We start from the raw sequence: 27836 nt of genomic DNA on the forward strand, positions 1-27836 counted from the left end.
ACTCATGGAAATAATCAAATTCTCCCAAATGTTAGGGAAACAAAGAAGGAATCAAAATAATAATTATAGACAATTAAGAAAAAAATGCTTATCATATGATAACCTATCCTCAGAAGCAAATACATACATACATATATGTATATGTATTTTCATTATTAAAGTGGAAATGAGAGAATATGAACTAAAAAATTCAACTAATGATGCTAAAACAAAACAAATGAAAGGAGGAGGAAGTAAATAATGCATGTCCAAGCAGGAATTAATGATTTAGCAAATATAGAATTGAAAAATGATGTAGGTTTTTTTTGTGTTTTTTGTCTTGTTTTGTTTTTTTGAGGGGGAGGACAACACAGATCTCTTGCAAATTTAATGAAAAAGAAAGAGAACAAAAATGTTAAAATGAATTCCAAAGTTTTTATTATAAGAATAATAGATATAACTTATGGTAATAGGTTAGGAGTTACAGATAAAATGGATGACTACCTAGATAATATGTAAATTAAAAACTTGAATCAGGCCCTAACTGGTTTGGCTCAGTAGATAGAGCATCAGCCTGTGGACTGAAGGGTCCACGTTTGATTCTGGTCAAGGGGATGTACCTTGGTTGTGGGCACATCCCCAGTAGGGGGTGTGCAGGAGGCAGCTGATCGATGTTTCTCTCTCATTGATGTTTCTAACTGTCTATCCCTCTCCCTTCTTCTCTGTAAAAATCAATAAAATATATTAAAAAAAATTTTGAATCAGAAATTAGAGCTGTTGAATCAATTAATCATAGGAAAATCCTATATAATAAAGAGGTAATATGCAAATTAACTCTCATGCCATAACGTCGTCACAAGATGGCGGCACACACAGCGGGGGTGGGTCCCAGCTGCTGCTCTGAGCAGCTTCCCCAGAGTTCCCTCAGCCTCGCCGGGGGGCGGGGCCTGGCTGCTGTTCATTGTGGCTTCCGCTAGAGTTCCCTCAGCCCTGCTTGGGGGCGGGTCCCGGCTGCTGCTCCACGTAGCTTCCACCAGGATGACCAGGCCGGCAGGGGAGGGCAGTTAGGGGCCATCAGGCTGGCGGAGGAGGGCAGTTGGGGGCGAGATCAGGCCGGCAGGGGAGGGCAGTTGGGGGCAACCAGGCCGGCAGGGGATGGCAGTTGGGGGCGATTGGGCCGGCAGGGGATCAGTTAGGGGATGATCAGGCTGGCAGGCAGAAGCAGTTAGGGGCAATCAGGCAGGCAGGCAGGCGAGCGGTTAGGAGCCAGCAGTCCTGGATTGTGAGAGGGATGTCCGACTGCCAGTTTAGGCCCGATCCCTAGGGATCAGGCCTAAACTGGCAGTCGGACATCTCCCAAGGGGTCCCAGATTGGAGAGGGTGCAGGCTGGGCTGAGGGACTCCCTCCAGTGCACAAATTTCATGCACTGGGCCTCTAGTATATGAATAAAGCTCTCTGAGCGCTCTCCCCTGGAATTAGTCATGGAGGCCATCTCCCAAGAAACAGAGAACACATTCTGTATGGCTTTACAGAGCACAGAAAAAGCCAGGAAGCTTCTGGGTTTATTGTACATAATGAGCACATCTTTGTTAACATTTTACAAAGAAATTGCACAAAATGAAAAAGCCATTCTCTTTTATGAGTAGAGCTGTAAAAATACAAAACGAAAAAAATACAAAACAAAATTAAGCTCAGCAGTATATTACTCTACCATTGAATAGGATTATTGCAGGAATTTAAAAATGACTTATTAGTAGGAAACTCTTCATATGTCACTTTAATAAATTAAAGGAAAAATTGTGCTCAAGGCCATATAGTTTATAAGTGTCAAATTCAGTTTTGTGATGCGCAAGTCACTATCCATGCCTGGCAAGTCACTCTTATTTCTCTTTACAAATTAAAATTCTTATCCTAGACTTCTCTGAGGTCATCTACCCTGCCCTAGCTTTAGCAGATGCCCATCTCAGTCATGCTGAAATGATTCCAAGGCAAGGGGCTCACAGACTCTGAGCCAATCTAGATCCCTGACTTTATGGTTGTCTATTCATGCTATGACTGTTTACTGAGTGGCTTTATCATTGAAATCAGAATTGAGTCTAAGATGCCTCCCATTCATCATTATTATATAACATTTTTTTGAAAAATTTAGTGACATTAGATAATGCATGCCAATATGAGATACAGATTTTAAAGATGTATCATTTTCCCCTCTCATCCTCCCTCCCTCCCTCCCTCCCTCCCTCTCCTCTCCCTCTCCCTCTCCCTCTCCCTCTCCCTCTCCCTCTCCCTCTCCCTCTCCCTCTCCCTCTCCCTCTCCCTCTCCCTCTCCCTCTCCCTCTCCCTCTCCCTCTCCCTCTCCCTCTCCCTCTCCCTCTCCCTCTCCCTCTCCCTCTCCCTCTCCCTCTCCCTCTCTCTTTTTACCTGTTTACTCCTTTGGTAAATAAACTACCAACACCCACAAGAATCAAGAGAAAACATTTAAAACAAATGAAAAAGTTTAGAGAGTTGTCTGGATATAAAAGTTAATGTGTACACACCTATTGGAATGGCTAAAATTCAAAACACTAACACCACCAAAGGCTGGCAAGGATCTAGAACAACAGGAACTCTCATTCTTTGCTGGTAGGAATGCAAAATAGCACAGCCACTTTGTAATCCAGTTGGACAGTTTCTTATAAAACTAAACTTTTTTATTTTTAAATTACAGTTAACATTCAATATTGTATTAGATTCAGGTGCACAGCATAATGATTAAACATTTATGTAACTTACAAAACAATACCCAGATAAGTGTTACACCATACATAGTTATTACAATATCATTGCCTATATTCCCTAGGCTATACTTTACATCTCCATGACTGTTTTGTAATGGCCAATTTGTACTTCTTAATTCTTTCATCATTTTCACCCAGCCTCCCAATTCCCCTCCCATCTGGCAACCATCAGTTTAAACAAACACATTCTTAACCATATAATCCAGCCATCACACTCCTTGGAATATAGCCAGATGAATTGAAACCTTATATTCACACAAAAACCTACACACAGTTATTTATGTCAGCTTTATTCATAATTGCCAAAACTTGGAAGCAACCAAAATGTCCCTCAATAGGTGAATGGATAAACAAACCATGGTATACCCAGGCAATAAAGTATTATTTAATAAAAAATTAGTTACTTGCCATGAACAGATATGGAGGAAACTTAAGTATATATTGCCTGATTATTTGATTTTGGACAACTTTCAGTCATGTCTTCCCTTCATTATTCATTTCTGTTTGCCTCCCTCTTTCCTCCCATCTTTCCTTTTTTCCCCTTCCTTATATTTTAAGTTTGAGTTCGATTTAAAAATATTCCCTGCTCATTGGTAGTAAATCTAACTGGATGTTTAGCAGAGAATTGTTCAACTTTTAAAAAGTTATGTATCAAATTGCTGGTATTTCAAAGAATAAAATCTGTTGGAATTAAAATAAACTTATCTCAGAGTTCAACTTTAATTCATTACAAATTTCCTGTAGCCTACATCCCTGAACATAACTTATGTTCTGACTTCCTCCATCTCACCATCCAGTGGACCTTACTTGGAAAGTAAGTCAACACTGTCTGGTGAATGACGCAATGAAAGCTGGGCACACAACCCTCTCTTGACTTCAGTAACCCCCATCCCTTGCTTTTTCCTGCTGTACTGGGCCAAGTGAACTCAGTTTTTCCACATTTAGATCATCCGCTGCCATAGAATTCATTGCTGGCAGGTGTATGCACATGTTTGCATGTCTGAGTTGTTAAACTTTCCCTTTAATATAGGGGTACATGATTGATCGATGGGTCTTACGTTTGATATTCCTGTTTAATGCTATTATAGGATAACTGATAGAATTACGATGAGTGTTTCCCAGGTGCCAGGTGCCATGCCGAATGCTGGGACGTCTATCTACAAGAATATGAGTCTTCCACATTGTTCTGCAGATTTTTAACTTTAATTTCCCCACTTTATTTTTTTTTAAATATACTTTTTGTTTTGTCACTAGCACTTATTTGTGAATGCCATTGTGCTGTCTAGATAATTGAGAGTTGGCTGTAAATAACAAAAAAGTTGGTATATTTACATATTTGTTACATCATTTTTTTAGCAAAAATTTTTATTTAGTTACTGAAGTCTTTTTTCTAGGTACTAAGCTAAAATAAACTTTCACATTGACTTCAAGTGTAACTATAAAGGAGCAGGAAAACACATTATTATTTTCTTTTCCTTTTGAATGCTCAAGAAAGAAAACACATTATTAAAATGGCTAGCTGTGTCTGTAGGAGTTTGTGCTATAAACCAGTCTCCCTTCAGTCTCTTGAGCCCATCTTTCTGCTAGAAATACACAGCATGTTCACGTAATAGAAATAAATATGTTCTCTCTTTGTGCGGTTGCCTTCTCCTGTCATGGATATTTTTACTTTAAAGTAGAATGGAGGCAGAAACAAACAGAAAATTATATGTGATAAGGAACCCAAAGCTGTGCTGGCCATGTAGTGGTATACTCAATAGGAAATGATACCTTTATTGTGCAATTGCTACAGCAAAAGAGTCAGTCAGTCATTTAGAAGTTCTGAGTTCTCCGAAAGATGAGTTGCTATTGTTTAACTTTGATGAATAGCAAGAAAATTGACCTGCTTATGTAAAAGGGTACTTAGTTTTTGGCCAGAATACCCCGGTTTGCTTACATTCCTTAAGGCTGAGACACAGATAGTAATGGGTTTGAAGTAAGGTTTGGGCAGGGTAGTAGCCTTGCATCTGTGGGTTAGCAGGCTCTGTCTTTATTATTTTTTAACTTTTCAATTATAATTTACATTCAGTATTATTTTGTGTTAGTTTCAGGTGTATGGTGTGGTGGTTAAACAATTACATACTTCACAAAGTGTTCAAACATTTCTTCCTTTAACTTTTCTTTCGTGGATACATGAATGCCATCTCACAAACACTAATGTTCCTGTCTCATCTGTGTCACATGATGGTGTGATTAGAGACCCCAGAGGATTAATTTAAACATCTTAGTTGTTAAGGTGAGCTTGTGAAGGTATTAGACTGATAAGAGAGTATTAGGCCTCGTGGTGATTATATGAAGTTCTCACTGGCATGTATCTGAGGATACTGATCATCTTATTTGGTATCTCTAGCTGTATACAGGGCCCAATAGGGGGACAGAAACCACACTCTAGGTTAAATGGAAAATTTCATATAAATTATTAGCTATGATAGAGTAGCTGTAATAGATAAGGAGACATATATGGTACCCTAGGACTGAGTCACCAAGGAAGGGCAGACTGGCAAGTGTTCAGACCTCCTTGGGGGAGGTATGCATCAGCACCTGGAGAGCAGAGAGGCTTGCTGGTTTTGACCGCCTGGAGCTCATCTGGAGCTTGGCAAATATTCCACCCTCTGCAGTGCAGGTGGGGAGCAGGCATAGACGTACAGGAGAGTCTGAATGCTAGAAGGGGACAGATGTTCTCCTGATAAATGAAACGGCAGGGATGGGAAAGGTGGGGTGGTCAACATTTGGGGGGGTCATAGAAGCAGCTGCTGCTTGGAATGTGACATTCTGGGTCCCACGTGACTGTGTGTAAGAAGAGGGGTCCTGCTGAGAGAGTACTCATGAGCAAGGGGCTTCAGAGCATTCAGTCTGTGGGAGCTCTGGCTTCTATGTCAGGAGGGCTCCAGAAAGGTGATTTCCAGGAGGAGGCTGCGAGGTCACAGGGGATGGTGTGCTACACCCATGTTTGGGGCTGGCTCTCTCTACCAGATGTCTTCACTGCCATCCCCCCAATACTCCAGGCCAGACCTGACATTCCAGGAAGCCCCTTCCTCTGCAGTGTCCCTCCAGTGCCCTCTGTAGGAAAGCTTAACATCATGTCCACTTTCAAGAGAGCTGCTTAAAGGAATTCCATTGTTTACTACAGAGCCTGCATCGAAGGGTACATTTGGAACTGGGAGGCAGTAAGTTGATAACTCACACAGCATCTTTCATTTTGAAAAGGGGAGGTATTATGCTAATTTTTCAAATCTATAAACTGCAAAATGGAAACTTGATATTCATTTTGCCTTGCATTATAACTTCCTATCTTCTGATGGATTGACTTATAGAACTAATGAGAACTTAAATCATACAAATGGTACATGAAAGGCTTGCTGAACATTGATCATAGCATCCTTTAAATCTGCTCGAAGCTGTTTAGGTTTGCAGAGGATGGCCTCAGGTGTTAATGATCATCTTGGGGGCAGAGGATGTGTGGGGTTGTAGTTTAAGGAGAGAAGCTGCAGGCCCCTCTTTCCACCTCTTTTACCCCTTTCCACCCCCACCCCACCCCCACCCCCACCTCCCTCTTTGCCTGGCAGATTTCAGTCAGCAGGGACCCACGTAGCCTAGCTTAGCAATGCCTGCCCATGAAAGAGCTTTCAGTTAGTATTCACATTTTACTTGTAACTGATGATATCAACAAGAGTCTTAAAAGCAATGCCTCATTTTACTTCTAGCCTGTGAATAGCACTGACTTTTAGAAGCTTCATGTGAAATAATGTCATTTTTTCCCATTGGACGATTTTATTACTAAACTAGGGTCCCAGTGCACAAATTCGTGCACCTTGAAAGGAAATTGCCTATTTTTATTAAAAGTAACAGGTAGCATTTTCCCATTGAAATTTCTTTTCTATATCTCTGTCTCTGATTCTCTCTATATATACACACATGTGGATATCATAGCATTCCTCTTCTGTTGAAGAGTTTTCAATTTATATCCTTTGAGCTTCTTGAGTGCTTCAAAATTCTGTATTGCTTAAAAAGTTTGTTTAAAGGCTTTCCTTTTAGAATGTTATAAAGGAGTAACTTTGAAAGAAACATCTAGGGTAGTTTCCCCTTCAAAATAAACATATTTGATTACTCGATACGTGGAAGCAACTTTCCCCTAGAGATGAAGATGAGAAGAGTCCTAGAAGGAATTGGGGTGAGTGAAGACTGGTAACTGTGATAAGTATTTCTCACAATTCACTTTTGTTTGTGTTGGCTCTTACTGTTGGCATTGATTTAGAAGGCTTAAAAATTCATATTCTTTGCTTTTCTTAACAATACTAGGTCTTAAAAACTAGTACTTGTTGGGTGGGGAAAGGATTTGTGAGTTTAACAATGATTTTTGCTCTTATATATAAATGGTGTTGACTTAATAAGAAAACGTGTGTGTGTGTGTGTGTGTGTGTGTGTGTGTGTGTGTGTGTCTTTGCACCATCAGCCTTAGTAGAGGATGAGATTGCCTTGTGGTTCCCGGGAGTTCAAATCCTTGTGCCATACATGTCCTGAACCCCCATTAGCCCTTCTGCTCTCACTTCATTGTTTATAGACATGTGCACCTGACTGAACAGTGGAATTTGCCAAATGATATGAAATTTGCTGGGCCATTGCTGTGCTTAGTAACGAGTCACTGAAATTTCAGAATTTTAGGTATGGCATTGTGTAATTATTCATTGTGATGTTAGCCTTTTCCCTCACCTGATTTTTGCCTTCCCTCCCCTCCTCACCCCATCCCCTCCCCCAAATCACCTGCAATGAACTTGTATTTGTATACTTCTGAAACTTTTTTCAGGACGCCCACCAAGTGTAAGATATCTCTCCGACTCAAGAACAGTCTATTTGCCCTTCATAGATAGTATTTAGACAAGTTCAGTTTTCTTTGATCTTACCTCTGTGGGTGATTTACGGCATGCATAATTGAAGCCTTACAATAACCCTGTAGGAACAAGTACTGCTATCACCAGGATACAGAGGAGAAGGCTGTGGCCCAGCTTCCAGCCTTTCACTTTTGAAGTTTGGATTTTTTTCTTTCAAACAGGTTGCCACCTTAAAAGGCAGACAGTTTTGTTGTTTTTGGTTTTTTGCTTAACACAGAGAACTCTGCTGTTACTTCCTTCAGATTCATTCTTCCTCTTGTAAATATGTATGACCTTGTGCTCAAACCATATCATTTGTAGGGGGGGGTCCTAATTATGAATAAATAATTAAGTAACTTAACTAAAAGCTGTTTTAATCATCTGGCAAAACTTTCCATTATGTGAATTTTAAAACACACACACACACACACACACACACACACACACACACACACACCTCAAATCTGTAATTGAAAATTGCTTTTCTAATAAATGACCCTAATGGTTTTCAAACTTCATGCTTGGTTTTGAATTGTTGAATGGTTCCTTATACTAATGTCTTTCTTATTCTTTACTTGGGCACACTAGGATAATTTTTTAAAAATATGTTGTTATTGATTTTAGAGAGAGAGGCAGGGAGAGGGCTAGAGAGATAGAAACATAAATGAGAAACATCGATTGGCTGCCTCCTGCACGACCCCCATGATGGGGGATCAAGCTCACAACCCAGGCATGTGCCCTGACTGGGAATCGAACCAGTGGCCTCTTGGTTCATAGGTCTATGCTCAACCATGAGTCATACCGGCCAGGATAATTTTTTTGTTTTCACCTTATTTCTTGTCACATTAATATTGGAAGGGAATTTTATATGGAAACTATTAAAACAAAAGTCTCTCAAAGTATGTTTCCAAGTCACTAGTGATTTTAGTCATAAGGATCTATGCAAGAACACAGATAACTTCAGGCAAAACATTATTAAAATATCTCATTTGCTTTTCCTCTAGTGCTATCTATAAAAAAAATGTATGTCAAAATTACATGTGAAAATTCTTGAAATTTCATTTTGTTAACTAAAATATATCACATTTGTAAAAGGGTCAGTTGTGGTATTGCTGGAAATCTAAAATGGTATGATATCCCCCTTTTTAAATTTATTTTTTAAAGAAAAGGCTGAAAAAATGCTTTAAAAGGTTTTATAAATCGCTGTTATATAATAGAGATTAGTCCAGCTGAAAAAAAAATGTTTCATTTATTTCTACAATTTAAATAATGTGGAAGTCACCCCAGAAGAAATAAATTGAGTGTTTCAGAGGTCTCAATCATATTCTACTGTGGTAGGCAGGGGTGGGTCTGGCCCATAAGAGTAAATTTAAGAGTTTCTGCCTTCTGGTGGGGCTTAGTATTTCAGGATTGAATTTTGGAAGTAAGAAGCAGACATTGAGCTTGTTGGTTCTTTTTTTCCCAGGCTGAGTAGTGACCCCAGATGGGAAATTTAGTAGTTTTATGGTAAGAATGTTTATGGGTGTAAACTGTAGGGTGTGTCCTCCAATGGAATGTCTACTCCAACTTGAGACTCCAAGATATAGTAGGACTAGAAGGGAGTTAACCCTGGGGTGGAACTACAGAGGTCACTTAATCTGCCTGAATTTTGAATTTAGGGCTGTAGTTTTTGAGGGGCAAGCTCTCCACAGAGAAAGTGTATATGCTCAGAAGTGTTCTCTCTATATACAAAGCATGGGTGAAAAAAATTGGTGTTTCACAATTTAAATATTTCTAGAAGTCTTATTGAACCAAAAACTTTCAAGTGACTTAAAAAGGGATTTTTCCCCCTCATGATATCTGATGCTTATTAAAGCACTTTACTTATATCTATACTAATAATAGCCTAGGTGGCATCATACCCTCACATTGTCACAAGATGGCCGTCACAAGATGGCTGCACACACAGTGGAGGTGGGGCCTGGCGGCACCTCTGTGTGGTGAGGCCTGGGGTCCCACAGCTCTGCGCGGCACGGAGGAGGCTGGTCCCGGCATCTCCGCTGCCTCGTGTGGAGGAGGCGGATCCTGGTGGAAGAGGCAGGTCACAGCAGGGGAGGGCAGTTGTGAGCGATCAGGCTGGCAGGGGAGCGCAGTTGGAAATGATCAGGCCAGCAGCGGAGGGCAGTTAGGTATCAATCAGGCCGGCAGGGGAGTGGTTAGGGGGTGATCCGCCTGGCAGGCAGAAGTCGTTAGGGGCAATCCGGCAGGCAGGCAGGCGAGCGGTTAGGAGACAGCGGTCCCAGATTGTGAGAGGCATGTCCGACTGCCGGGATCGGGCCTAACCCGGCAGTTGGACTCGGTGAGGTCCCAGATTGGAGAGGGTGCAGGCTGGGCTGAGGGTCAGCCCCCCCTCACCCCCCCCACTCCCATGCATGAATTTCGTGCACCGGGCCTCTAGTAATTTTAGTAAAAAACACTATGTGATTGGTACTGCTCAATTTGAAAGTTGACAAAATAGGGGCTTGCAGAGGTTAAATAATTTGCCTAAGGTCATATAGTGAGTAATGAAGTTTGAATTTGACCCTAGGTCTTTTGAATTTTGGTTATATGTTTTTTAATCATGATCCTGTTGTGTAAAGTTAGCCATTCTCAACTCTGAGATAACCAAGATCCTAACTCTGCTCTCTCAGGAGCCAATATGAGAATTGGTTTCGGAAATGTATTTACTCTTTACTTAAAATAGCATCTGTGATGTGTTTACCAAAGGACTATTTGGATTAAAATTATAAAATAATTGAGCACTGATCTGATCCTTTCTGATATTTTAATAAAAATGTAGATTACCAGTTTTTAGTTGCAGAACATTAAAAAAAAAATAAAGCTGTTTGGACCAGGGAAGAATTTAATACAGGGAATGATATTTATGAGAGTGTTGGCAGTTTGGAGTCTCAGGCCCAGGCCAGGCCTTCGGGGGCAGGAGTGCCTTTTCTCTGGCCTACCTGGAGCCCTGCTGCTTCTGTTGTCATCAGGAAGGCGGGGAAGCTGCCCTCAGGGCACAGCTGGGATCCAGGAATCAGAAGCCATCACCTCAAGTGGTGGCTCAGATGCCACCCTGTGAACCTTGGGTTCATTCAGGAGAAAAATGATTGTCCCATGCTTTGTTAAAATCCACGAAATTAGTGCCTGGACAATGGAGTGCTGCTGCAATAAAACCCAATGTCTTCATGACACCGTTTAGCTCACTTTTTCCTTCCTAATCTTTTTTTTTTTTTTAAGTGTGTTTGTATTGATTTCAGAGAGGAAGGGAAGGGAGAGAGAGATAGAAACATCAATGATGGGGAAGAATCATTGATTGGTTGCCTCCTGCAGGCCCCACACTAGGGATCAAGCCTGAAACCTGTTCATATGCCTTGATTGGGGATCGAACTGGTGACCTCCTGGTTCATGGGCTGACGCTCAACCACTGAGCCACACCAGCCAGGCTTTCCTTCTAATCTTAATACCTGCTTATTTGATTAACAGACCCCTAGTTGAAAGGGGATCTGTAGTAAGAAGTATTTAGGTTTTGGCCTCTGTCATACAGGAAGGCACACAAGAAGGAAGTGGGTATGGAGACTGAGCACCAGTGCACTATATATCTACTGTACCATTAAAAAATCATAGCAATGGCTGAGACCTGACTTTGTTTCCATGGCCACATTTCCTGACTTTCCTCGTCCAGCCCTCATTAAAATGTCACCTTTGGCCTTTCTGGTCATGTGTCCTGTGGAAGATTTTCTTTTTTTCTTTTTAGTGTTTTGAGTGGGTAGATATATAGGTGACACAATTAAAACTATGCCATTAGTGGCTTTCTCTGTAAATAAATACTTTCAAAATAAATATTTCAGCAATAGATGCAATTACACTTTTTCTTTTAATTTTTGAAATATTGGATTTATAACAAGTGGGTCCAGGATGTTAGAGCTAAACTCTAGCTCTTAATCTTGGAACACCAGAAAAAATTCTTAGCAGATACAACTCTAGAGAGTGCCCTAAATCTATTATACCTTTGGGAGAGTAAGTATTCTGCAGGGCATCAAGTATGTGCATACAATATGAATTTATACATATATGTTATATACATTTTTTCTGAAGTGAGAGTAATTAAGATATGGGTTTTCCTGGGACTTTTAATGGGGCTTCCTTTTGGATAATATAAAACAATAGTTCAAGTTATGTGGAAGTGTTGGAAGGAAGGAATTTTTAAGTTAAAGTTTTGTCTTTTGACTTTTTTTTTTTTTTAGGTCAGGTACCTAAACTTGTGAAAAGTTTAATTGGTTTCTAGAGAGAAGGAGAGTTCCGCCAAAGCACTTTTTCACATTGATCAATTGATGCTGTATTATGTAAACCCCTAGGGGCCTGGTGCATGTATTCGTGCACTGGTGGGGTCCCTCAGCCTGACCTGCACCCTCTCGCAATCCGGGACCCCTCGGGGGGTGTCAGACAGCCAGTTTCGACCCAATCCCTCCCTGCAGGCCCAATCCAGACAGGAGAGAGCCCAATCCCCACAGGCCCGATCCAGACAGGAGGGAGCCCAATCCTGTGTGTTGAGTGTCTGTCCTCTGGTGGTCAGTGTGTGTCAGGGTGACCGGTAGATGGGTCATTCGGTTGCTTAGGCTTTTATATATATATAGAAGATGTTTGCTTTTCTGCAGTTCCTTGTGTATTTTTTTTTTCATTTCTTTCTTATCTTCTTAAAAGCTTTTATATTTAGTGAGCAAATATAAGATACCAGTTTATAAGTTAAGGGGAAAAATGAATAAGATGTCTCTGTTTGTGTTTAATTACAGAGTATTTGTATTTCATAATTTTATCTTGATATTTATATTTTTACCTCCTTAATCTGTTTCCTCTAAATGCATTTACATATAAGGAGAAAAGCAACAGGTAAGCTAAAAAACACCCAGCTTGCTGTTTTGGAAGTATTTAGTTATATAATCAGCTCAAAAGGTATAAAAATCCATCAATTTAAGGGCAGGGTAGTAAGTAGTAATCTTAGCAGATAAATTATCCAGTTGCATTCAATTATTACTTACTTTTGAAAATGTTCTATAAAAGGGGTATTTGCAGAGAGAATATCTGCAATTACAATCTAGATTTTGAAATAAGAAAGAGGCTTGCTGATTACAGGTTTTCAGGTAGATATTTAGGTAGTAATGAGATAGAAATCTGAATAGAAATAACACTAATAAAAATATAGACTTTTGAGAATTAAAGGATTAGCTATGCATGGGGCTGTATCTTCTGAACCTCTATGACAAATATAACTTTCACTTCATACCTCCCTCTGCTCCTCATTGTTCTTGTTCTTCAAAAACATAAATTTCCTTTGGAAGATATCCATTCTCCTGAGTACTGAGGTGATATTAATATTGGCTTTCCCCTCTGCCCCATTTTTGCTTTGTGGTATTCTATATTCTTGCAAGAGAGGACATAAACAGCCAGGAACTCTCACTGCCTTGGAGACTGATACCATCTGGCCACTCTCTACTACCTTTACAGCTGCCCATCCCCCATCAGTTTTTTCTGTCTTCTCTAACCTGTCATCATGATCTCGATTAATATGGGGTACTTGACTCATCCAATCTCTTATTTTACTGTTCATATTGTTTATTTTAAACACACACACACACACACACACACACACACACACACACACACCACCAAAACCCGTCTGCTGTACTAACTGAAATTAGCAGACCTCTGAAATGGTACATTCAGAAATGCCATTCACACCACAGATTCTTACCTTCCTCCCTTTCCTACTAAACCTATTCTGCTCTCTATATCTCTTGAACACTTATAATTTTTCTAGTTATCTGACTTTTCATGCACTTATTTTTCTGTTCTATCTAAACTCGGGGTCAGTCATTTTAACTGTCTTTAATAACTGGTTCAATTTTAAGCTTATTCATATCCCTAGACAAACTTTTGCTCAACATGCCACCAACCATAAAACTAAATCAGCCTAAATGATACCATTTCAATTCTCCAGCTAACTGGAAGGAGAAAGTGGGCCTGGATAACCTGATGGCAGATTATTTGCATGTATGTCATGTAATGTTTATAACTCCCATGGAAGCTATTGTTATCACCTTTTTCTAGATTTAAAAGAAAAAGAAGAAAGTGCAAAGTTGGGTTTGAACCTAGGCTTTCTGATGCATGACAGCACAAGGGATGCAGGATTCCAAATGTCACATCTGCAAACCAATCTTTCTTGGAGAGGAAAGTCTCTCTCCCCCTGATTGTCAAAGAGACTCCTGGGCTTCACTCTGCACCAGCTTTATGCCAATCTCCATAGCAATTCCTATGGCCAGAGTCATGCCAGCCTCTAATTGTTTTGAGCTTGAGTTATTGCCAATCACAGTAATAAGGTTGGGAGGTTTTGCTACTTGTTTTAGGCCAATAAGGTCCACTTACATAGCTAGCTTATGGGAGTTGATCTCATCTAGTGACCAGGTCTGCTAAACTATACAAGAAATGTGAGATGGATACTTGGAAGCAACTGGCAAAAGTCTGTTGTAGTGGCTGATAATTTTATTCAATATAAAGGTCTCACATTTTCAAATTCTAATCATTTATTTCAGGGTTGGTTACAGAAATTTAGAAAACTAAATCATAAGAGAAGTCAGTCCAAAATAAAAATGGAACAATTTTACAAGGTTTACTTTCTTAAGAAGCCTTATGTAGGAGTAGAGAAGGTTATATTATAGTAATTTCATGTTGGTAGGTTTATTAGCCATATAAGCTGGAAGATCAGCAATGCAAAGTAATTGAGACTGGAGGTGAAAGTGTAGCTTAGGTGGTTCCCCAAGTAGTCTATGGTGGATGGCAAATAAATGAGGCGAGGGTGTTTATTTGAGAAGTCAAATGCACAGAGCAGGGGATGCAGGAGTGTTAAAAAGGTATAAGTAGTTATAATCAGAGAATAGGGTATTATAGTTTTATCTTTCTCATATGGCGATGTTTCAGGCAATGACAAGGTCCTCTTGTGATGGAGGACAGGTTAAGGGACCATGCCAGGTAGGATGGACCATCAATATGGGCACTGAAATTTACAGCTGTAAGGAAGAGTAACTTTACTGATGGCCAGATGTCAAATTCCTCAATGTTTATAGAAAGTGAGTTGGAATTAAGTAATTAACATGGATAAAGTGCACTATACCTAGACGGCGAGACCTTTGGAGGAAAAGGTGTGGTGGTTAACGGACTAGAATAATATGTGAGTGTGGAAGGTGCCGAAAGGATGCGGGAAATGCTGACATTGCTCCCTTCCTGATGTGTAGAGGCAAAGGGAGACTGAACAGACTTCATTTGGGAAGTTGATGATGGAGATGGTATACTTGAGGAGAAGGCAATATACTACTACATGGTTGGGGGAAAGTAGGTTTACACTTGTGAGTACGTGAAACAGAGAGTTTATTCTTGTATTATTATTTATTAAATATTGTATTATCTTCCATATGAACAACTGTAAGCCTACTTTTGCCCCATCCTGTACATAAGCTTCTTGGTAGTTAGCAGTTCCACAGTACAATAGAAGGGGAATGGGTAGGGTTGATGAGAAAGAACCTGGGCCAGTGACAAGCTACTTTGGGCAGTGATTATGGATTGTGGACCTGAGAGGATTGGGGTTGCAAAATACTCTTCACTCAAGTTCTCTCTAGTATATCTCTTTAGTGTTATCACTGGCTATTGCCTCAGCCATTCCTCCTAAACCACTCAATAAACTAAGCTGCTGCTTATTCTCCAAGCCGCATATACACCTGCCCCTGCTCAGACATACATCTGGTACATACACCCAGGCTCCCAGAAATGCTTCCTTAGTCCTTCTCAACATCTACATGTCCCATAAGACCATGTCAACCTTCACCTCCTCCAGGATGTTTTTCTTCATAGTTCTGCCCAGACATATACTCTGTTTCACTTGGCATGGCTTTTAAGATGCTTTATAACCATGTTATTTTGCGTGTGTTTATGGCAGGACTGAATATTTTAATACATTTCCTGTACTATCTATCATGGCTCCTTGCCCTTTGTGTGTGTAAAATACCCTATCGAATATGGCAGTCAAAGGGACTCATTTCAGTCCTTTACCACCTTTAGATGCCTGTCTTATACCTATCTGGTGTAAAAATCCATCCCCACCCTTTTTTTTGAGAGGACGTGAAGATTTCCTCTATTTTTTTAATCAAAGGCCTCAGCTATGCCCATGTTTTGAATTCCTATTTTCTTCTGGAGAATAAGCTTTAGATGCTATTTTCCCTTTCTTAGGCTCAAACACCATTGGACACCCCCACCCTCCAGCAAATAGAAAGAATAGTTAAATGAGGCCTGTGATATCTGTATAAGGTTTATTTTTGCTACCATAGCAACTACCAGCAGTTACATTCTCTCTCACTTTGGGAGCTTGTGGTTCACATGAAAGTGTTTGGTGTAACTTTTCGTGCTAACCCCTGAAGGAAGCTGTGACCAACTCCCTGACTCATCATGAAGAGCTTTGCCTATTGTTTTATTTTGCTTAAAAATAAAAACCAAAACACAAATAAATAAATAAAAACCCCACTCTTTATATCTTTGACTACTTCAATTAATTTGTGGGATTCTCTAGAAGTATTCTTGTGAGTGTCCGAATACCCTTTTATATCTACTCTTTATAGTCCTCATTTTAAAAATCATTTATTGACTCTACTGGTACCAATGGAATTGAAAAATGCCATTGCCCTAAAGAAATCCACCATGTTGAAAGAGAAAGAGGTAAATGCTAACAAGTATCATGTAGAGCTTTTGCAGTCCAGTTACCTGTGAATGGCCTCGGGTGCTTAGAGAATATAGGACAGGGGATCAGAGTGTTCCAATGTGGCATTCATTGTGATCTACGTATATGGTGTTGAATCTTATTTTTTTTTGCTTTTGATTTTAAAGTGATGAAAATCTCTTAAATAATTTAAAGGCAACATTATGAAATCCGGAATATTGCAGAGGGAAACATTACTCATTGCTGGGGTGAAATTCTGGAGGGGTGTGTGTGTGTATTTAGAATTCTCCCAAGATGAAGGAAACAGCCAGGGGAAAATATGCACATCACAGGCAAGGTATTCTTAAAGCCTGTGTGTTCTAGAGTTTGACTAAGTGGCAGAGCAAGTTATTGACTGAGAATGATATTTACTCCTGGCCCAGAGACTTCACAAGGCGACAGTGTGTCTTCATGAAAACACAGCATCTCCACTGTGTCTGTTGCTTACTTTGCCTTTTGGATTTCCACCTTGCCCGGCAGTGACACTGGCAGCTCCACCCAGGGCAAACATCACTGGGTTTCTAAATAAGGCACAAAGCTGAAAATACACAAAAGTGGAGTGCTTGCTAAAGATAAAAGAGTATGGTGGCTCTTGTCCATACTATGTGGTGATAATGTCTATGTCTTTATATCATGGGAGCTAAGGACAATAATATTTAGCTCTTCAATTAAGATTTACTTATTCATTATTTTCTAAGAGGACGCCACTCTAGCCCTGGCCAAGTAGCTTGGTTGGTTAGAGCATTGTCCTGATACACCAGGGTTGTGGGTTTGATTCCCGGTCATAGCATGTACAAGAATCAACCAATGAATGCATAAATAAGTGGAACAACAAATCAATGTTTCTCTCTTCTCTCTCTCTTTATCTCTCTCTCTCCTTCTTCCCTTTCCTCTCCCCCCTCTCTAAAATCAATAAATATTTTTTTTAAATAAGAGGAAGCCACACCATAAAAAGGCCTCATGAAAAATCTCAAGTTTTCCATGTGACTCATTTTGAAGTCTAAAAAAAAAGTGTGTATTTTTAAATTTAAGTTGACTAATAACTTACTTAAATTTTTAAACTGACATCTTTTTATTTAGAAGGGGAGATTACACAGAATTAATTTCACTTCCAAAAAATGTTTACTACCAAGACCTGCTTATGTTCTCTTTTGGGCATTAGAATATTCAATCAGTGTTACATATTTCTACATGGCAGCACTGTGCCGGGGACTTTTTCTATATTAACTTATTAAATTTTCACAGTGAACCCTTGAGTACACATCATGGCTACCTCATTTCACAGATGAGGATCTGAGATAGAGTGCGGGTAAGGACCTTCCCTAGATCACACAGCCCGTCAATGGCTAAGCTGAGAATCAGTCCAGGTGGTCAGCTGGACTACCTCACATTTAGCAAAAGTCATTTTTTGCTTAAATTGTAGGCTAGGGGAGTGATGCTATAATTATTTATCTAAACTGCAAAAGTAATTATATATTTTATCTTTTAAAATATCTTAAGTGCATGAGGCAAACATTATTCTCAGCAGGCCTCATCTCAGGCCTGCGTGCAACATGAGAAATTACTACAGATGGAGGCTTAACCCATATTTCCTTCTTTCAATCTCTTACTCTTGCTTCAATATTTCATCTCCACGAGTAGAGCTCAGTCACCTTCATTCTTCTGTCCTCCTCCACTGAATTATTGAGGCATTGACTTGGGAAGGAACCCTGGTCTCTGTGGTCTGTGCTATAGGAGCTGAGGGGCCTTGCTGTAGAGCAAGCATGTCAAACTCAAAGGCTAACATGGGCCAAATAAACAAGGCATGCGGCCCACAAGTCGAGAATTCGACATGCTTGTGTAGAGGGCCTGGCAGTGGACCCTCCTGCTCTGATAGACAGCCCTGCCTGGGCCTGAGTGTCTGTGAGGATCCTCCTGTGAAAAGGCCATCAAAGTAGCTCTGCTCAGAATTTATATTCTGAGGAGGGGCAGGGTCTGGGGAACCAGACAAACAAAATAAATAAAAGAAAAATAACAGTACTAAATGCTTTGAAGAGAATTAAGATGGGGTGATGTGATGGCAACTTGTTTGCTTCTTTAGACAAGATCCCTGACAGCCTTTATGAGAAGGTAACACTTAAACTGAGATAGAAGAATTCCAGGTGTAGGGATGAGCAAAGACAAAACCCTTAAGACTGGGAAGGCTTATGGATAATATGCCTACAAGAGAGTCAGTGTTGCTGTAGCCCCATGGGCTAAAGAAAGGGGCATGAGAGACAAGTAAGGCCAAGCTGGTTTTATTCATCAGTCTGAGGCTTTGGGATTTCCTCTTAGACCTGTAGGAAGCCTTTGAAAGATTGAAATGGGGAATGAATTGCTAGAGTTTAGATTTTAAAATGATCACCGTGGAGGTGCTGGGAAGAGATTGGATTGTAGCATGAGCGCAGAGGCAGGGAGACTGTGATGGTGGTGTAGGTGGGAGGGGATGGTGGGTTGTCCTGGCATGGTTGTAGTGGACACTAAGTTTATGGATTCACCATCTATTTTGGAGTGAAGGTGGGTAGTGGGGGAAAGAAGAATTGAAGTTAATTTTTAGATTTTTGGCCTTTGGGAGGCTACTTTTTGAGATGAGTAAGGCTAAGGGAAGTGAGATAAAGATCTCACTTTTGGGATTGTCAAGTTTGAGATGCCTAATAGATAGCAAAGAGGAGATGTAAACAAGATGGGCACTAATCCCCCAGGTAGGGTGACTATATCATTGCTATGCAACCTGGGACACTTTTGAATGTAAAATGAAAGTGTGGTGGGATTTGGATTTTAAATGCTAAAGCAGGGACAACAGAGGCAATTGGGACTCTCTTGGAAAACTGGAATGTATTGCATGCAGGAGTTTGTTTCCAGGAAAATATTTCAGGATTGTCAGTATCAGATGCTTAGAGTACTGCTAAGAAATTGAGTGAGATAACAAAGAGGTCTGTTTTTCAATATCCAGAGAGACATGAGGATCACTGGTGATAATAAAAATTTAGGGGGTGGCAGCCAGAAGGGAGTGGACTTGTGAGCAGATATTAGGTCAGGATATGAGGTCAGGAAGTAGAGATGGAAGCGATAGACAACTTTTATTTTATTTTATTTTAATACTTTTATTGATGTCAGAGAGGAAGGGAGAGGGAAAGAAAGATAAAAACATTAATGATGAGAGAGAATCATTGATTGGCTGCCTCCTACATGCCCCCCTTCTGGGGATCCAGCCTGCAACCCAGGCATGTGCCCTGACCAGGAATGGAGCCAACCGTAACCTCCAGGTTCATAGGTGGATGCTCAACTGCTGAGCCACACCCGACGGGTTATAGACACCTTTTAAAGAGAAGTTTTAGGGTATCTGCTGGGGATTTACCTGTTTCCTTTTAGTTTTAACAAAATTAAATGCCTGATCTTTTTTCTGAATTTTATTTTTACATACCTACCTTTCTTCAAACTATCATCCTAGAAATATTAAGATTTTATGTTGATAGTATACAGATGTTTTGCTTAACACTAGCATCTAATGATTACCTAAATTATCTAATCTGCAAGCATTTCTAACTTTATGAAGGAGATAAAAACTACAACATTGAATTCTCTAATATTTTAGGAGCTACTTTTAAAAAACTGTATAAAACACATTCTCTTCAGAAAAATGACCAATGAAGGTGTTACTTGATCATTCTTGGGATGATTTTGTAAGACCTGTGAATTTTTTCCTTTACGTGTTTGCCTGAGGTAGGACGTGCCTGGCACTTAACACATGATAAGCAGTAGAGTTAGTAACAGAACAGGACAGTTGGTTTAGCATTCTCTGAGAGTGAATAGCCAGTGGAGTGGCACCATTCTAGAGAGACTCTTTAAAAGAATCGTAAGTATATATGATTTATCAACTTAAAATAATCTAACATTTTCTAATCATCGGCTTTTTATAATAGTCTAATATTTTCTTATGAACTATTATTACTCTTAAACATTTAATATGTTTGAGGACTCTTTCAGTCAAAATTTTTATAGAAGAAGCTGAACTTAAATTTTGTGAATTGATATTTTGGATTGACAATTACATAAATTTTTCCCTTTGACACATTAAATATATGTGCAATGATGTAATGTGTTCTGTTAGAGAAGAAAAATTAAATAATACTTAATCTATTAAACACTGTGTGTATATACAATTAATTACTGCTCTTTAGTTTTAAGACATGGTGAAATTCCTTTCAGATTATCATGAACATTTTAATAAACTATATAATAAGTACATTTATCTAGGGCTTTCACTTTTACCAAGTACTAATCATTCTCTAAAAGTGTATGTTAAGGGCTGCTTTTTGTTTGTTTGTTTGTTTGTTTAATTCAGATAAATTTGACTAAATGCGATTTTTACTCACAACCTAAAGTGTGTTAATATAGAGAGGCCCTATGCCAGAATGATATATGGGGAAAGAGCACAAACCTAGGGATAAAAATGATTAATTCTAGTTTGAATTTCTCTGTTAAGTAACTTACTACCTCTGAATCTCCATTTACTGATTTCTGATAGTGAATGAAGAAGTATCCAAAATCTGCTGAGTGTAATATTAACTGTCAGCATGAATCATAATAGAAAGTTGCTAGTGGAAATTCTGGCTTGGCGGGTACTTGATTACATATGACTTTGCTTACTTAACTAACCAAAGAGCATAACCTGACTCATCATTTTGTTTATAGTACTGTACTTTTTTTGTAAAAATGTGTGCACTACAACTTCATTCTCTTTTTTAATGACCATGCTAACCTCATCCAGTATGTAGATGCCTGGCATTATGTAATCTTAGATGACATGCAAAAATGAGTCTTTTTGTATATGCTAAAATTTGGGGGGAGATTGTCTGTGGATAATAAAAATGGTTTCTTTAATTGAAACTCATTGGCAGTTTGGTGACTTAAAAGAAATGATGAAGTGAAGAAAAATGTGAGCTCACATTGTCTGTGGTAGAAAGTATATTTCTCCTGCGTTATTGCAAAATGACATATAACATTTTGTAAGTTTAAGGTATAAAATATGTTGATTTGATGCACTTAGGTATTGCAAAATGATTACTACCATAGCTTTAGCTAACACCTGCACCACATCACATAATTACCATTTCTTGTTCTATGGTGAGAATATTTAAGATCTGTTCCCTTAATATCTGTCAGGTATATAATACAGTATACCTACTATAATCACCTGCTGTACATTAGATCCACCAGAACTTACTCATCTTATAACTGTAAGTCTATACTCTTTGACCAACATCTCCCATTTCCCCCACTCTTTAGCCCCTGGTAACCACCATTCTACTCTCTGTGTTCAGCTTTTTTAGATTTCACATGTAAGTGATATCACACAGTATTATTTCACTCAGTAAAATGCCCTCAAGGTTCATCCATATTGTCACATATGGCAGGATTGCCCTCTTTCTCATGGCTGAATAATGTTTCATTGTGTGTGTGTGTGTGTGTGTGTGTGTGTGTGTGTGTGTGTGTGTGTGTGAGATCCATATATATTCCATAGTCATACTAATACCAGTTCGAATACTAATACAAATACCATTCAGATATAACAGATCTTTGTTATTCATTAATTCATTTTTGGACACTTAGGTTGTTTCCATATCTTGGATACTGTGAATAATGCTGCAATGAACATGTAATGCAAATATCTCTTTAATATCCTTTTTCATTTCCTTTGGCTGTATACTCAGAACTTCTGGATCATATGGTAGTTCTATTTTTAATTTTTGAGGAACTTCTACTAGTATATTATTTTCTATAGTTGATGTATTAATTTACCTTCCAACCAACAGTGCATGAAAATATTTCTTTTAACTGTTTAATATTTAAAGAAGTCTTTTTAGAAGTAATGAGTTTATAAAAACCTGAAGGAATGGAGAATTAATATTTGTTTTTACCTAGGAAAGATTCTTAAGTGTTCAAATTATAAATCAGCTTGCTATTATAAAATGTATCCAAAACTTGGAAAATAGTTCAATAAAATAAGAGTGGTTATATATTTTTAAGAAGGGCAGTGTTCTAAATACCTTGTAGAAATCTGACTTGCATGATTCAAATTTAGTTTATCCATAGAAATAAATTCATGAGTTGTGTTTCAAATTTAACTCACAAAGAAACCTTGTGACATTTAAGGTACACATAAATTATAACAGCAGAAAATGCAATTTCACCATATTTTATTTTAATGATAAAAAAGATATATATCAAGTTATTATTTGTCCCTGGTTAGTTGTTGCTACTAAGCACACACTGAGGATTAAAAATGAAATAAATCCATTTACCCATGTAGGTCATGAGGTCAGATAGTTGAGACTATAAATAGGCAGATTTAATGATGTTATTAATAAAAAAGAGGAGAATGTCTCTCTGGGGTGTCTTGTTTACTCTTACTAAGCTTATGTTCTTTAGAAAACAAATTACTAAAGCAGATGGAATAAGGGAAAAATGAAGGTGAGTAATAGAGTAACTTTAATCTGTTATACATTCAACATTAAGAGTATAATTATATTCCATTTTCATGTTTGACACAGAAAATAATATTTTATGTTTTCAAAGAAAATAAACCAAATGGTATCAATCTGTCTCTGCATTAATCTTTAGAATTAAATGTGGATGAGTGTTTTCTACAGAATCTTGGCGTTATGTAGCTATGACTTTAAATGGAGTATTTGGAAGCCTTTCTATCACTCCACCATTGTCATCACAGTTATTTATACAGAGATAAATGTGGTATTTAGTTCATAAACCATATATATGCAGATGTACAACTAGAAACTCATTCTTTCTAAACCATACTGTTTCAGCCATCCCACAGTGCTGTCCAGCACTGACCACAACCCCACCCCCTCTTTTTTTTTTTTTTTTTAAGTTCAGCCTATTGTCAATTATGTCACAGAACTCTTAAGTTGTATGGATAGTCCACTGAAGATTCTAATCAGTGATTATTGGGGTAACTTGTTTGCCAAAGGTTTTTACTTTTTTTTTTTTATAAATGTAGCTAAGTTCTTTTTGTTTTTTGTTTTTGTTTTTGTTTTTTCAAAAGAGAAACTAGAAAACAATGAAAAATTTGTTTAAATAACAACAAAAAATGGATGCAATATTAACTTGATGACTAGTTACATTTGGGTTTTGTTTTTGTTTTTATAATTGGTCTTATGGAATCACATAAAGGTGATTTTTGAACTTTCACAGTGAATTAGAGAAAGGTTAGGTTGTTGGTCAAAAAGAAATGGTTAGAATAAAAAATTAGTTTTGCTTTTAAGATAAAATATAAATAAAATTCTTTATATTTTCTAGTTTTTCTCTTTCCAGTTTTCCTCAAGAAAAGTGGTAAAAGGAGATTAAGAAAATAAAGTAAGAATGACATGTGAATGATGCTTATGAAACTGTGGGGACAAAAAGTAGAATACAATGATCTTTTTGTGAGACTATTGCACTAAATATCTCCGATTGGTTTTTATTTTAGGATCAAAAAGTGCATGTGTCAGTAATTATTTTAGCTCCTTTTTCTTGGCATTCATAATAACAGGACCACACCTATTGTGCCAGAATTCTTGTGCTAAAAAAGTTGTTGTAATGGCTTTGATATTCTAAGAGCTATTTTTGAACAAAATATCTGCTAAGACTTTGTGCTGCATGGCCACGGGTACTTGGCATGTATGTATGCCTTTGTTTGTAGATCCACCTATTTCCTCAGGGAAAGTTTGCATAAATGAGACTACTGTATATTTCTTTGTCATTTCCGTCTGCTGTTTCTTGGGAGGAAGAACTGCTGTGGATTTTACAGTATTTGTACACTAAATAAGCTACCTTTCTGTGAAACTGAAAAGAAAAAAAAATAATTGGGAGGGCTGGGAATAATATTTTAGGTTGTCTAAACCAGGCAGATAACACATAATTTACTTTTTAGAGTATGGGTGATTTTCTTTGTTTGAAAAGACTATAGTTTCATAGATCATGAAAGCATGACTCTGATGAATTAGTCTTTAGCATACACATTCTAATGTTTCTTTCTTTTTTTTTTTCTGGTGAGTCACTACTTCTTTTAGCTGTTGTTTCAAGGAAAATAAAAACAAATGGTATCAATCTGTCTCTTCAAATAGAATTTTAAGATCTCGATTGTTGTTTCATCGGTGCTGGCAATTCAATATGGGAGGAAGGAAATGAACTACCCCGGGTTTAAAACCTCTACCTGCAGTTTACTATGACTAAAGACAAGTTAATTATCCCCTTGGGAATTTGTTCTTTTTTTTTTTTAATTCTTTATTGTTGAAAATATTACATAGGTCTTTTTTCCCCCCATTGACCTCTCTCCGCCTGCTCCTGCCCCCCAGCACAGGACCTCACCCCCTTACTGTCTGTGTCCATGGGTTATGCTTATATGCATGCATACAGGCCCTTTTTGGTTGATCTCTTATCCCCTCCCTCTCCCCTCCACCCCTGCCTTCTTTATACTGTGACATACAGATAGAGCAATTCACAGGTTGCTGTAATAACTCTAAGGCATACATAGCTTCTTGCCCTTTGTAACATAATAAATTATACTATTTATGTTATGGGTGCTTTACAAGTGCTCAATGATAGATCAAACTAAACAGAAAGGAGGGAAAAAAAAGGTACATTTGGGGCTTCTTATGTATAGTTAAATTGTATAATAATAAGTAGTAATTTTTTTAGTACAGGAACTGTCCTATTTATTGCTGTACCCAAAGCAAGTGTGAGTGCTTAATAAATGCTTGTTGTGTGAGCGTGTGGGTGGGAAAACTCATGTTTCTTCACTTTCTGGTTCAGTGTTCTTTCCCACATAGCATTACCTTTAACTCCACATTACTCTATTAAGTGAACTCATTTTAATTCATCTATAATTTGACCTTTTTCACAAACAGGAATATAAAATACTTTCTTATTTGCTGTTGATTGGGAGAGAATACATATAAAATACTTTATTTGGGAGAGTTGTCAAACAATGTGAGAAAATATTTGTGAAAGGTAAATGGCTTTATGATAGATTTAGGAGGAAGAGAAAACTCTTTTATGGGATATAGATGTTAGAAAACCTAATGGTTGGTTGGTTTCTTTTATACATTGCTTATAGACAACCAGATTTTTTTTAATGACTGAAAATAATTTATTACTTGTGCAAGTTCTTATTTGTGAGAATCAGGGTCAATTGGTAAAAAACAACAACTGCCATTTCACACCAAATGCATAAAATGCCCTATCCCAGACTGCTTTTCTTTTTTAAAATTTATTATTGCCACTACTGCAGATGTCCCCCATTTCCTCCCGCCCTTTGCCCACCTCCACCCAACCCCCAGGCCCCTCTTCCCCTGGCCTTCACCTCACTGTTGTCTGTGTCCAGGGGCTATGAATATATGTTCTTTGGATAATCTCTTCATCTTCTTTTATCCAATTCCCCACCCGCCTCCAGCCCAAAAAGTTGCTGGTTTCAATTCCAGTTAGGGCACTTGCTGGGTTTGTGGGCTCCATCCCTGTTAGGGGGCATGCAGGAGGCAGTTGGTCAGTCAATGTTCTGCTCTCACAGTGATGATGTTTCTCTTTCACTTTCCCTCTCCCTTCCTCTCTCTCTAAAAATTAATTTAAAAATTTAAAAAAATATATAAAAGGAAAACATCTGAACACCTCTGTCTCTCCTCTCTCTGTCTCTCCTCTCCTCTCTCTGTCTCTCTCTCTCTGTCTCTCTCTCTCTCTCTCTCTCTCTCTCTCTCTCTCTCTCTCTCTCTCCCTCCCTCCCTCCCTCCCTCTCTCTCTTTCCCTCTCTCTCTCTCTCTCTCACTCTCTCTCTGTCTCTCATTAAGGTGCATGTGCTCAGCAAGCTTCTGTTCACTAATCAGAACTAATCACTAATCCAAATTGTGAACATTACTATAAACCACTTGAACATTATTGTCGCTGTATGAAAAGTGTATTCTGTATAAACAGGGATTTCTTTGCTTTTATGTTATCATGTACTTGCAATTAAAAAATACCTATAAATAATTAAGGAAACAGGAAGGCCAGCTCTTTCACAGAGATCTTTGTCTTTGTCAATAAATATTATTTGTTTTTAAATTCCATTGTGATGTTTCAGTTCTGATGGCACAAATAAGATTTGTAAATATATATTTTAAACTTTTTTATTGTTGTATATACTACGGGATTGAGAATAGTCATTAAAGCAATTAATTAATAGAAATGGGACAGTACCAGGTTATTTCTCCCCCAGATAAAAGGGATTATTTCTACAGAAAATAAAAATGACGGTTTTTGGAGAGCTATCCATATAGCTTAATACTACTTAGATTATCATTCTACTGAGAGAATTATTAGTATCATTCCTGACACGTGTGATCTGATCCATAGTGTGGTTTGTTTATTGTCTTTTGCTATTAAAAATAATGCTGCAAGGGATAATTTTACCAATAACACATTTGATAGTTTTAGCTGGTGTCTTTGAAATAGCTTCCTAGTCGTATTACTGGGCCACAGGGTAACAGCATATTTCCTTTTGTCAGATATTAGCAAATTTGTCTCCATTGGGAAAATTCCTCCCTTTTGGCCATCCACCAGCAATGTATGAGAGTGCTTGTTTTCCCCTTCTCACCCATAGAGTAAGTTGTCAACCGCTGGGGTTTTTTTCTCCAAGTCTGAAAGGTGGAAACTGCATCTCTTTGTAATATGGAGGAGTTTTGAATTGTGTAATTATTTTGTCATCAGAGATGTGACCTTTCATGCCAGTGATCAGGAAGCTTTTCCTGTAAAGGGTCATATAGGAAATACTTTAGACCATGTGGGCCCTACTGTCTGTGTTACAACTGCTTAACTCTGCTGTTGCTGCATGAAAGCATGCACTGATAGTTTGTAAACAAATGAGCGTGCCAGCATTCCAATAAAACTTTATTTTTAAAATGAATGATGGGCTGAATTCGGCCTGCAGAGCATAGGTAGCTGACCCCTGCTTTATGCCACTTCTATAAGTATAGACAGACAATTTAAAATGACCAGATACTTGTACCAAGCTAGCTAGTTTGTTCTCGTATAATAGACTGTGCATTGAGCATATTAATTACATGAGACAGCTAGACTCAGTATGTGTTGGGTTGGTACTAGAACAAAAGTCTACACTCTCATAATGTAATACCCTTTCCCTAGTTCCCCTTCAGGTTTTCTCTGGACACTGTATATTGGGTATTGTTTCATTCATAGTAGAGGAGATGGTACTTACATTGAAAGGATTTGTCCTCCTTCAAACACAAATACTCATTGGACTTTTATTGATGCTCATTTTTGCCACCTGGTGATTGGCATTGTTACCT

General features: G+C 38.4%; 1 protein-coding gene across 9 annotated transcripts in view; it reads left to right on the forward strand.

Annotated features, from left to right (window-relative positions):
* Positions 1–27836, forward strand: part of COBLL1 (cordon-bleu WH2 repeat protein like 1) — a 156155-nt gene that overhangs the window by 42664 nt on the left and 85655 nt on the right. Inside the window, exon 1 of one of the 9 annotated variants that reach the window (XM_079782684.1) lies at positions 18960–20353. The exons of the other annotated variants lie outside the window; for them this stretch is intronic. The gene's annotated coding sequence lies outside the window, so the exon portion shown is untranslated. Of the gene's footprint in view, positions 1–18959; positions 20354–27836 lie in introns of those variants that run through there. 9 annotated transcript variants of the gene reach the window in all.

The sequence above is a fragment of the Cnephaeus nilssonii genome (genome assembly GCF_951640355.1).
Source record: "Cnephaeus nilssonii genome assembly, chromosome: 10".
Taxonomy (NCBI): Eukaryota; Metazoa; Chordata; class Mammalia; order Chiroptera; family Vespertilionidae; genus Cnephaeus; species Cnephaeus nilssonii.